Source organism: Meleagris gallopavo, chromosome 2, assembly GCF_905368555.1.
Source record: "Meleagris gallopavo chromosome 2, MGAL_WU_HG_1.1, whole genome shotgun sequence".
NCBI lineage: Eukaryota > Metazoa > Chordata > Aves > Galliformes > Phasianidae > Meleagris > Meleagris gallopavo.
This window is the reverse complement of record NC_139405.1, coordinates 76,684,525-76,696,398: the sequence shown is the minus strand read 5'-3', so window position 1 is coordinate 76,696,398 and position 11,874 is coordinate 76,684,525.

Below are 11,874 nucleotides of genomic sequence, written 5' to 3'. Positions count from 1 at the left end.
TGTCCTCTTGACAAGATTGCTCGGCCTTTGGTGAACTCTGGTTTCCATCACGCAGAAAATAAAACATTGTAGTCCTCTCTCTGGCACAGCAGGCAGCTTAAAAAAACTCTGCTGAACTCAAGAGTCAGATCTGAACCCATCCAAAAATCCAAAGCCTTCAGACTTCAGCATGTACTTTAATATTAAAAGCTGTTTCTGAGAACTATCCTAGTCCAAGCTGAAAGATTATTTCTTTGAAGAAATATGACTCACAAGGATTAGAGGCTAAAACCCCTATCGTTGTGGAAGAATATAAAAAGTTTTACCAAAGAAAACTTCCAGAAGCTGAAGGTGGCTAACAGTCAAAACGTTACATTCAGAACGTGGTGAGCTGTGGTATTGTATCAGATGAGGATTTAAAATATATATATATATTTTTAAACAGTAAAGCTGTTAGAAAGCAATATTTTCATTGGAGGTGAAAAGAGGTATGAGTTCTAAGGTTATGTTTGATATTTTAAATGCCTAAAATAAATGAAAACTGTTAGCAATTTAGGAGTCCCTATCAATCACCTTGAGGCAGGGAGGTAATTTTTCCCCTCAAGAGCTGTTTCTTTCTTTATAGATTCTGATTCACTTTTGCATTTTTTTTTTCACGCACCTGCCAGTAGAGTCCAAGATCACAAGTGCACATAAACAGGGATTATTTTGTAATACAGAAAATGGTATTTAAGGGCCTCCCCAGAAATATATTTCCTTCCTAAATGAATGTAATCTTTGCAGTGCCTGCTCGTAGTGTCTGTAGTGGTGATGTTGGCCAATTGCTGTTTTTGTAGAAGTGGTTGCGTGTGAATGCGTATGAATTTTGAGGAAAACAAATTGCCACTGTGCAATCAGTACAGAACAAATACCTGCTTATTGTCATATTGTCAAGATTTTCACAAAGTGCTCCTTTCACTTCCCTCCTGACCCTCAAGGTATTTACTACAATCAGATGAGTCTGGGAAGTGTAGTTCATAACTGTGCTGTATACTGAAAACCACAGACTGAAAAGAACATTGGTTTTGTGGTATATTACTGTATCTGCCTACTTCCTGTCCTGGTTTATCCCTCAGAGATCTACAAGAGATTAACCACTACTTGCTGGTTGGTTTTTTTGTTTTTGTTTGTTTGTTTGTTTTTGAGCTACCAACCTTACAGCCTCATCCCTTTCTAATATCAATCCCTACTTCACAGGTATCAGCCACCTTTTTTCCTAAACCATTTAACAGATTAATATCAGTCAAAGTAAAATCCTGCTCAGCTAGTCCTTAACTTTGAGGATATAGCTTCTATTTCAGTCCAGAAGCAGCACTTTGTGCCTGTTCTGATGATATCAGTTTATCTAACAAAATAAATTCTCTCTTTCACCTAATGATGCCTCACAAAAAGTATTGTAATGATTTTTTTATGGTGAATTATGTAGTGGTTCAGCTATTTCTGAGGATGCAATTTCTATGGCAGTGAAGAGGTTAGAGTGGATTTTCTATGACCAAACACATTTCTGACAGGGAGTGATACCTGTTGTAGGTTATATGCTCTCCTCTACTAAGGAGGAGTCAACAACAATAGCCAGCAGAAAGAGAAATACTCTAGATTCTAGGCTTCACTGAAACTTCACACCCTGCCTCTAGTAAGGGGTGACTGGGAAATGACAGCTTTTTTTAGAGGACCAACAAATGAATGAATGAACATAATCTCTCTCGTGTCTGAGAGAATGAAGAAGCATTTTCATCTCTTGTCTTTGCAGTGATCCATCTGTCTGAGAACATTCCTGTATATCCTCCAGGGAGAGAATGTACCACACTCAGGCCTGTCTGAACTGTGATCTCAGCTGCAAGAGACAGAACAAGGACTGAACAGGGAACTGGGTGAAATAAAGTCAACCTAAACTGATGGGTTAATTAACACCTGCATGGCATGCCAATATTGATGTGCCAGACAGCCTTTTCCATCAAAGTGCAGAATGTGGATCTGTGAAAGGAGTACAGAGAGCTGCAGAAAAATCTGCGCTCAGAAACCTGATGATACTTCCAGTGGAAAGATTTCCTTCCACCAGCTTTGGCACAGACAGCTTCAGGGACACCTGAATATCAGTGGCGCATTCTGTGAGCCTGAGCTGATGTCTGAAGGCATATCTGAAGTTAGGGTTCCTGATACCTTTCCTTTTTAGGGAGTTCTGAATCTGAAAGATACAATGGCTTCAGATTCTACTGCAGAACTGGTCCTCTGCACACCACAACAGATTCAGTACAAAGTGAATCACAACAATGTTTATCTGATTCTCAGTTTGTAAAATAAAGCATGAATAACCTGGAAGAGCTATTGCTTAGGGCAGTTAGCCACGCTTGTGACTTTACCAGTTATTGTGGTGTATCAAATACAGAGGGTGAACATGACATTCTGATAAGGCTTTGAACTATATGCTGTAGCTTATAAATTTCAATGCCATGGAGCATATTTTGGTGCTGTTGCAAATTGATGCAGTGCTGTGCGGGCATCACAGATTATTTTGTTGATGTATAACAGAATCATAAGAACAAACTAGGGTATAATGCTTTTGATTCATGAATAGTTTTGTTGGAATAAAGCTTCTTCATATCAAACACAATATTTAGAAAACAATGCCTAGGATTTCTTGGAATGAAATCTTCTCGTCCATCCCCTCCCTCTTTTACATGGAAGAATAGGAAACTATTGAGGTTTTTTTTTCCTCTGTTTCTTCAAGAAAAAAAAAAACAAAAACAAAAACTGTGACTGGAACAAGGAAAGATGCTCCAAAAGTTTGGGTGAAATATGCCAGATGGAAAGATTTTATGCTGTGACCAATATGCCAAAGAAGAGCAATGTTGTGCTAACAAATTAAGAAGAGGTCTGGATGAGATAATGTAGGCTAGATAGCTTGCCACAACTAGGCAAAAGACCATGAAGGCAGTACCAGGACTAACCTGGCACAGCATTAAAGCACAGACTGTAAGTATCATGGGCAATTTATTCTTACTTTTCATAATTTGAAATTGACTGAGAGGTAACTGCAAGTGCTGAAGATGAGGGAGCTGTTCAAGGATTCAGTTATGGATGTTTAATGTCTGTCAAAGAGAGCCGTATGCTTCAACTACTGACAGTAAAAAGAGATGCTGGTTTCTTCCAAGCTTAAGCATCGCTAGAAGAATATTTAAAGAAAGTAGGGTAATTCAAACAACTGTATTTAATTCTTAAAATTCGATTGCAAATTTGGTGCTTAAATATAACTACAAATTACATGTAGTATTTGCATTGTGTTCATGTAAGAAAATTAATCAAATTAAGATGCCAATGATAATTTAGACAGGGTCAGAGCTGGTTCAAATTTTAAGCAGCTAAGAGTGGCAAACTGGGCATGACATTACTTGATGGTCTTTTTAGTTATTAAAAGCTAGTTCAGAACATTCAGGTTGCAGAGAGAGCACAGAATGAAGGTCATGCAAAGAAAAAAGGAATGCATGCTAGAAATTTATTATTCTGGATAAATTGTGGAGCTTGAGGTACTTTGAGAGAAAAATGAAAACAATTTTTTGTTGACCTTGAAGCCTTGAATTTGCTACGGTTGGCCATCAACAACATTGGAAAGCTCACTAAGGCAGCCTTTTCACAGATCTCTCTGAGAACTCTGAGAAGTTTTTTGAATGCAGTACAGAAAAAAAAAAAAAAAGAAAAGAAAAAGGTAAATATGTTTAAGTTTGTTTCTTTATAACTTGTTTACAAATATAGAAATACATCCAAACAACTTTATTCTTGCAACATAATACTAATTGTAAGTGATCCTGGCAAGTCCCACTGTTGCTTTTCATTTAAACCACCTGAGAAATGTGAGAACTACAAGGCTCTTCCTCAAGACTGCTTTTTTTTTTTTTTTTTTTTTTTTTTTGAAGTGGTGGTATCAAGTCTGATTAAGTTCCAGTGTTTTTGTTTGTTTGTTTGTTTACTTGCTTTTTAGGTGGCTGCTAAAGCTCAGGCAGCTACTGACTACATGAATCTAAAAATCTGGCAAGCAAGGACTGGTTGACAACCTATCTGCAATTTGTTCTTTAATTGTAAGTGCAGTCTCTTGTTGTATATACTGGACTGATGCCACTGTTGCAGAGCCAGAAGAGTGCAGATGCTGCAGATAAAGCTCCATCCTCATTCTGGTCAGCCACAATCTGAGTGCATGCAGATCTCCACTTTCTCTCAGAAGAATTCCTTTGCCTTTTAGAAAATCCCATTGGTTTATCTTCACTCAAGAGTTTGTGCCTCCGGAGTTCTGCATCTCATCCAGAAAGAGAACGTTTATTTTGTTGCTGTTACAGAAAAATAACAAATTCTGTATTTTCACCAATAGTAAGAGAAACTGACAATAAGAACATGAGAAAATACTACAAATCTCATTATTTATCATAGAATCATAGAAATCATAGAATGGCCTGGATTGAAAAGGACCACAATGACCATCCAGTTTCAACCCCCCCGCTATGTGCAGGGTTGCCAACCACTAGACCAGGCTGCCCAGAGCCACATCCAGCCTGGAAGTCTAGATGCTCTTTCATGTTGTTTGGCATCTGCTGCATTTGGCATTTAGATGCCTCTAATCTTTCCTTGAAGGACCAAATCAAAGGAGATGAGGTGGAAGTGAGGCATTGGCTATGTGGAGCTTCCTTCCTGGAGGAGAAATTGAGTGCTGAGTTGTTTTTAAGCCTAGGAAATACAACAAAATCCTGAGTCATGCCGCCTTTTAAATGTCAATGAAATCAGTAGAAGGGAGGTTCCATTGTATTTATTCTATTCTGATAGTGATGATGCATAAGCATTGTTTTCTTATTTCTGAGATGAAGATGACAGAACTGTCTGAGATCACAACTTTGCCTGGAGAGAATACGAGATGAAAACCTGAGGTTTCACCAATGTCCTTACTTGTAGATAACCTGTAGTGAAGTGCAGGAAGGCAAATGGATCTGAACGATAAAGAGCGGCTGGTGCTAAAGAATAAATGCCTGAACACTTGCAAGGACTCACTAGGAAGTTCAATGGCAAGTACAACAGCAGGGTGAGGGCTCTGCTGGACTGCCGTGCAAGACCACTCGATGGCTGTGAAGATGATTAAATGCCACAAAGATGGAGCAGCTGATGTCTGAGGAGAGGCTGCTTAGCCTGGAGAAGGCTCTGAGGTGCTTACTGGTGTGCCCTTACCGGTGGAGGAAGAAGGAGCCAGACTCTTCCCCATGGTACCCAGTGACAGGACGTGAGCAACAGACACAAACTGAACTACAGAAACGCCCGTCAAGTATAAGAAAAACGTGTGCCGCCCCTCCCCTCCTTCCCTCGACATCGCGGCTCCCGCCCATCCGGCTGCCCGCGGCCGCCCACGCGTCGGTGTGGGCTCCGCGCCGCAGCAAGCACCTAGGACAGCTCCCGCCCGCGCCGCCTATTGGTCCGGGCGCGTCACGTGCCCATGCCATGCCGCCGGGGGGCCGCGGCCGCTGCTGATTCATTGGCTGTAGCGGGGCGCGGCTCGGATCGGCTCGGCTCGGTGCGGCGTTGCAGCTACTGCCACCGCCGCTGGGCGGCGCCACAGCAGGTAGGGCGGCGGCGGGGGCTTCTCGCGGCGCTAGCAGCTCTGTGAGGGGGCAGCGCTGCGGCGGTGGGGGAGCGTGAGGGGGAGCCTCCGGATTACTGCCTTCTTCTGTGCAGAAGGCTCGGGGCAGCTTCGGCGCTGTGGGATGCGTTGGCTGCGGAAAGGCTGCTGTCTCGCTCCTCCAAGCGGCTCCTCCAGAGCCCACGTCTGGAGAGGGAAGCACCCGTTGCAAACCTACCGCTTCCGTAGGAAGCTTTACCGCTCGGATGGGATATAAAAGTTTTGTCCTTCGTACTGATGAGCGTGTGAGCGAACTTTAAAATCTTACCTAGAATGTTTGCAAGAAAGAAAGAGAGGGAAAAGAAAGTTTTCTGGTCCAGCAGTGGCAGTGCCGTCAGAGCGGCCGCCCGGCTCTGCGCTACAGCACCGAGCAGCTGCTCCGGGCGCTTCGCAAACGGCTGCTGTGCTGTGCTCTGCTCTGCTCGGGAGCGGTTCCCTTTGCTCTCCTCCGTCCCTCAGAGATGGAGATTTACATAACCACGGCGGAAATAAATCGGTGTTTTGCCCAGCGAAGCTGTGGGTGTCCCCTCCGTGGAAGCATTGAAGGTCAGGCTGGATGGGGCTTTGAGCAACCTGGTCTATAGGGAGGTATCCCTGCCTATAGCAGGGGGTTGGAACTACGTGATCTTAAAGGTCCCTTCCAACACAAACCATTCTGTGATTCAGGTTCCTAATCAGAGCATTAAGTCAGTTTTCTACCGCAGGAGCCAACCCCTGGAGGCGGTCAGGCAGGCAGCAGACCTACAGGCTGAGGGCTTCCATCAGCCTCAAGTAATGAGGCAATCCGGTGCATCAGTTGCAGGCAAAACGGTGTTAAATACATCAACCAAAAAATCCAGTGTGTGAGAAGAGCTGGGCAGAGTTCTGTGCTTATTCTATCACTGTTCATCTACCACACTTGTCGTGGTAGAAGAGGTTTTAAGGTTAAGCTCAGATGACACTCTTGCAGTTTAAATCAAGTTTCCAATCCCCAATCCAGTGGTGTGAGCCATTACCGGCGAGCTTTGAACACAAATAAATTAAAGCTCTGTTGTGCATTCTCACTGCAGTGGTCCTGGCTGTGCTGCTGTTTCCTGGGGTTCTCGTTGCTTGTTTGTAGCCTGGTGCATCACTGGGATGTGATGGGGAGTAGGATGAGAGTGTTTGGATGTGTGCTTGGAAGTATTTACCTGAAATTATATTTGTATTTGAGGAGTGAAGGGTTAGATATAAAGGCAGGTAAAAACAGTTCTGGCTTGGAAAAACTCCGAGCCAGTCTGCCCTTTGGAAACATTCCATTTCAGTGGCTGCTGGAAATGTTTGCTGATTGCGTTGGTGGTAAACTGCAGGAGTTCAGAACACATTCCACATCCCAGTGTGGAAGTTTACAAGAGAAGCTGTGTTATTTATTTTATTTTGTTCTTGAAGAAACATAATACCTCAGTGACTTTTCAAACTGAGAAGCTCAAGCACTGCTTCGCATCCCAGAGATGATGGCTTTAGAGACCCACTCTGCTTTTCAGCTGTGGTGCTTCATTGATCTTTCTTACTGATGCACAACCAAGACAGAGCTCTGAGCTGACGGTGAAAATAAGCATTTATTAGGAGAAAAATGAAGACTTCTTTGCTAAGTGAACTTAGTTTTGAAAACTGAGGAAAATAATGCTTCCCAAAAACAATGCATTCAGGGCAGGTCCTCTGCAGCCTTCCTGCATGGCTCACTCTGACCTCCTTGTTGGACATGCTAGAGTTGTTTTGCTCGAGGCTTTTCTGTAACAACTCAGTCTGGGACCTCTATCTATGATATTTACTGAAGGGTTAAAGCCAAACAAGTTGTAGTGCAGAAGATTAAAAGTGAGCAGAATTCTAAGCTGCTGAGGGACTGGCAAGCTATCCTTTCAGGGAGGTGTTGAGCGACTGTACATTTCTGTCAGCATTTGTAAAAATGTAGGAATGAAAAGATGTCAGTGATTTATAGCTCCCTGGTAGGGCTTTTCCTAGTCTGACTAGTGTTGAAGAACTTCAGATTGTGGAGCTGCCATATGTGTAGGACTGAGAGGATGGGGACACAGGTGGACCTGGAGCTCTCCTCCAACCACAGCTGTGCTGTGTTTGTGAGTCTGCTGCTCCTGGTAAGGTCAGTGCTGTGCAATGGTGGGGTTTGGCTGTCAATGAATAGCTGAAAGGATAACCCTTGCTCTTTACAGCGGCTCTGAAATTAGAACCTGCTGTTCAGATATAGTTTTCTTTCTTTAGAAAAATAGCCTTTGCTTAGAAGGAAGATTTAGTCTTGTTCTACTGTGACTAAAACAGCTGTCAAACTGTGTGTTTTTTTGTGGAGATTTATTATTTGGGTGGAAGTGTGAACACTTGTAATACTTCATTTTGGCAAAATCTGATATGGTTTTTGAACTCAACTGAAGCTAAGCTTTGTAGCCTGAAGATAGATTGAATGTAAAATCCTGTCCTGGCTGCAGGAAATACATGGAATTATGGCTAGTATCTCTTTTTTTGTTGTTGTAGATAATGCTGTCTTAGAATTGTCTATTCTGGCTGTAATTTTTCAGGCTTTTGGTACCACATTTAAATTAAGCTAGCTGCTTCAATGCGTGCTCTCTGCTAACTCCCTATACCTTTATTATCAGCTCAGGATTGAACCTTTTTAAGACTAGAAGGAATATATAGCTTTTATGATGTCTCGTTAGGTACAATTTAGCTTTCTTCAAAGACAAGACTTAAAAGTGAGCATGCACAGTATGAACTTTTTCTCAAATCCATTAGTTGCCTGTGAGGGCAGCGCAATATGATTTTGTATGTTTTTTCTGCTCATCTTCAGGTGGCCCCTACTGAGCTGAACTGATAAATGGGCACTGGTGTTTGCATATATGTTTATGATCTTTTAGGAAAATACTTAGCCAACTGTTTTTGTCTTTTATATGTTAAACTTTACTTTAAATTCATACAGTAATTGCTTTTAAACTAGGCACAAACGGCAGCAATGCAATTTGCATGCAAACTGTACACAGCGGTGTGGAGGCCTCCTACGCTGCAGCAAAGCTACACAATACATGAAGTGTTCAAGGAAAACTAGACGTATTTGTTGGTAATTCATATGCATGTTCTATGAGCACTTTTTTGTTGGAGTCTAGTTTACACTTGACAACAGTAAGGATATTAAAATGTATGCTATGTGAGGTATAATACAGCAGTACGCGGTACAGATGTCTGCAATTTTTCATTTCTTGTCCTTAGTTCCCTGGATAAGTGACTAAAACAGTGATTTTCCTTACCATTGTTAGAAAGTCCTCCTGAGATGAGTCCAATACCATTCTTACTGCTTTCATGCAATAGCTCGTGCAGATGATGCTTTTCATGAGCTATTAACATCGGTTCATTTCCTTCAAAGATAAGTCCCAGGTGCTGTGCACTTGAGATTAGCACTGATTTCTGATTGTACAGTTTTCAATTATCTTGGGTTTTTTTCTTACTAAATTTTGAATTTTTATTGCTTGCTTTCTCCTCTTTTTGCAGGCAGGAAGATTGGATATTTCTCATACAAGACCTTGAGCTGCACCTCAAGTCCTGCATGTTTAGGATCTTGTGAACTGGCAAAGAAGCACAGACCATTTGGCTAAGTATTTCCTGCAAACTCCTTTCTCATCTGCACTTGAAAGTGGCACAGCTTGCTCAAAACAATAGCTATAGGTTAGGGCTGTAGAAAGCTGGGTTCTGCATGTTTTAGCTCATGCAGAGCAGAGTCACTAAGTTTGTGCTTCATTTCCTCATTGGCTTCTTTGTGATTGCATCTCTTAGATCTTGGGCTGGAGTAAAAAGCAATGCAGTGGTGGTGATGGCTGGTTCCTTTGCCCCCCAGAATATTGCTGTTATAATGGGGACTCGGGGCACAGGAACAGCCTGAGTTGTTAACTAGTAGCCAGCAGCTTTTGGTTTAATTGCACTGCCTACCCATGGAACCGATGTACCAAGCTTACTTAGCCTTGAACTGCTCAGTTCAAATGTTGCTGCTTTCTGTGCCTGTTTGGCTTCTGGGATCTTATTTGTTTGCAAGGGGCCAGCAGTTTGTTTATTCTATGAAGTCTATCAAGTTTTCAGACTCTGCAGCAGTAAGCAGAATGGAAACATGAAAAATTAATGTAGTTTATGATTGAAAATGTGCCTCATTTCTTGCATCTTCCTCATTGGTAGTTTATCTTGCTTCAGATATGAATAAGTAGATTGACCAGTCTGCATACATTTGCTGTTGTGTGTGCAGGTCAGATTTGGAGGTGGTTGTTGCTGGTTACATACAAGGCCAGTTCCAGATGTACACAAAATCAGATTTGCCTTGGTGGCCCCAGTGGCAGCTTAAACCACGAAACTGTGCTTCAGATATGGTGTGTGTCCAGTTTTTCCCTTAGAGAATCTTGGTGTCAGTGTGAAAGGTAAGTGGTTGTGCAGAGCAGATTTGCTGATGATATCCAGAGTGATGCAAATAGTCCAGCTGCAGTTCAGAGATGTGGATTTTGTGCACAGATAGACCTGCAGAGTTGAAATAGCTTGCATGAGTACCACTGGCAGGCAGCTAAGACCTTACAAACTTCTAGGCTCTGAACAAGTTCTCATGAAGGCATAACTCAATTCCAGGAGCTGTAGCCACATTTCTATGGGGAGTGTCTGGGTACTTGTTGACATCCTTTAGTCTGCAGAGAGACCAAGCCAGTGCTCCAGAAGGCCATGAGGACTTGCCCTTTTTACTGACAGGTGACTAACCTGCTTTGATCTCCTGGTTGGTGGCACAGAGCATGGCCTCACTTTGGGTTTCCTTGAGAGAGCAAATGAAGCTTTTTACTGCTCCTGAAAGTAATGAGGCAGGGTGAGGGAAGGCTGCCAGCATCCATACACACTGAAGGCAACAGAGGGACTTTGGTGTTTGCTTAACTTCTATGGCCTCTCCAAAAGAAACAAAACAAATTCAGCAAGAGCACTCAGAGGAGCTCCCTGTCATGCTTTGGAGCTGGGGGATGTATCACTGCTGTCCACTTGGGGGAGAAAAAAAAAAAGCATTTCACTGTTTCTTGGGGAAATTCCTTCTTAGAATCCCTTATCTGGAACCCAGGTTCCTTCCCTGTCCCACTGCACCTTGCAGATGCACGAAGCAGGCTACTAGCTCACCCTGCAGATTACCCTGGGAGCTGGTGGCCAAAATTTCAGTTAGCATCTCTCTCTCTGATAGTGGCTTAGTGCTTACAACAGAAGTAAGCATAGAAATGCTTTCAGCCAGTGGTGATACAATGAAGCTATTTGTCTGAACCTACAGCTAAAGCAGAACAAACTTTTGGTGTTGTAGAAGTGACTCTTCTCCAATTAGACCATAAATGGACAATAGTGATTAGTTGGAGAGGGAGAGAGACCTGCATATGGCCCAATTAATCCAATTTGCTTGTGTTTGAGGTAGAAGAAGCAGCATTTTTCTGACTCTTCATATAAGCTATGCTGAAGTTTTCTGACTGCAGATTCTGGTTCAGCTTTTATCATAATACTAAAAGAGAGGAGGTAACAATGAACGAGCCATATGAGAAATGTTTAAATGAAAGACTTCTCTAAAATGCTGCTAAAGAGAAAAGCAGGCTTACACAGAATGCATAATAAACTTTGGCAAGAGATGCATCATTGAGAAAACGTTGAGGAGAAGAGGAAAGGATGATGGGAACCCTCAGGGGTCAGTCACAAAAATGAAATGCAGAATCTAGCAAGAGACAACTGTGCTGAGAACAAATTAGGACAAGAATCATAGTTTTCCCTTTGTGCCATTTGCTTCTCCCAGAAAGCAGCAGCTAACTTAGCTGAATTTAAAGGCAAATCTAAAGCTTGATTAGATATTCTTTTTTGTTCCAGAAAATAGGGGAAGTTTTTCAAGTGACTGAGAAAGCAAGGGAAGAACTTCCCTGGTTAACACAAGCACATAAAAGTGTTCACTTTTTCCTGTCACCTTCCATCAGACATATGAAGATGCTGGGCCATGAACTGGATTGTCCTTTACAAGCAGTAATCTTTCTTCATTTCTGGCCTTCTGTGTTTCATGCTATTTAGTCCATCTGGGGGCTTTCTTAGTGGCTGAAGGAGGATGAGGATAATGTGAAACACTTTGTCCTTATACAAATAAATGTGGAGTGAATTGCCAATGCTGAAAACTAAATTGGTTTGAGTTTGAAAACAAGGCCTATTTA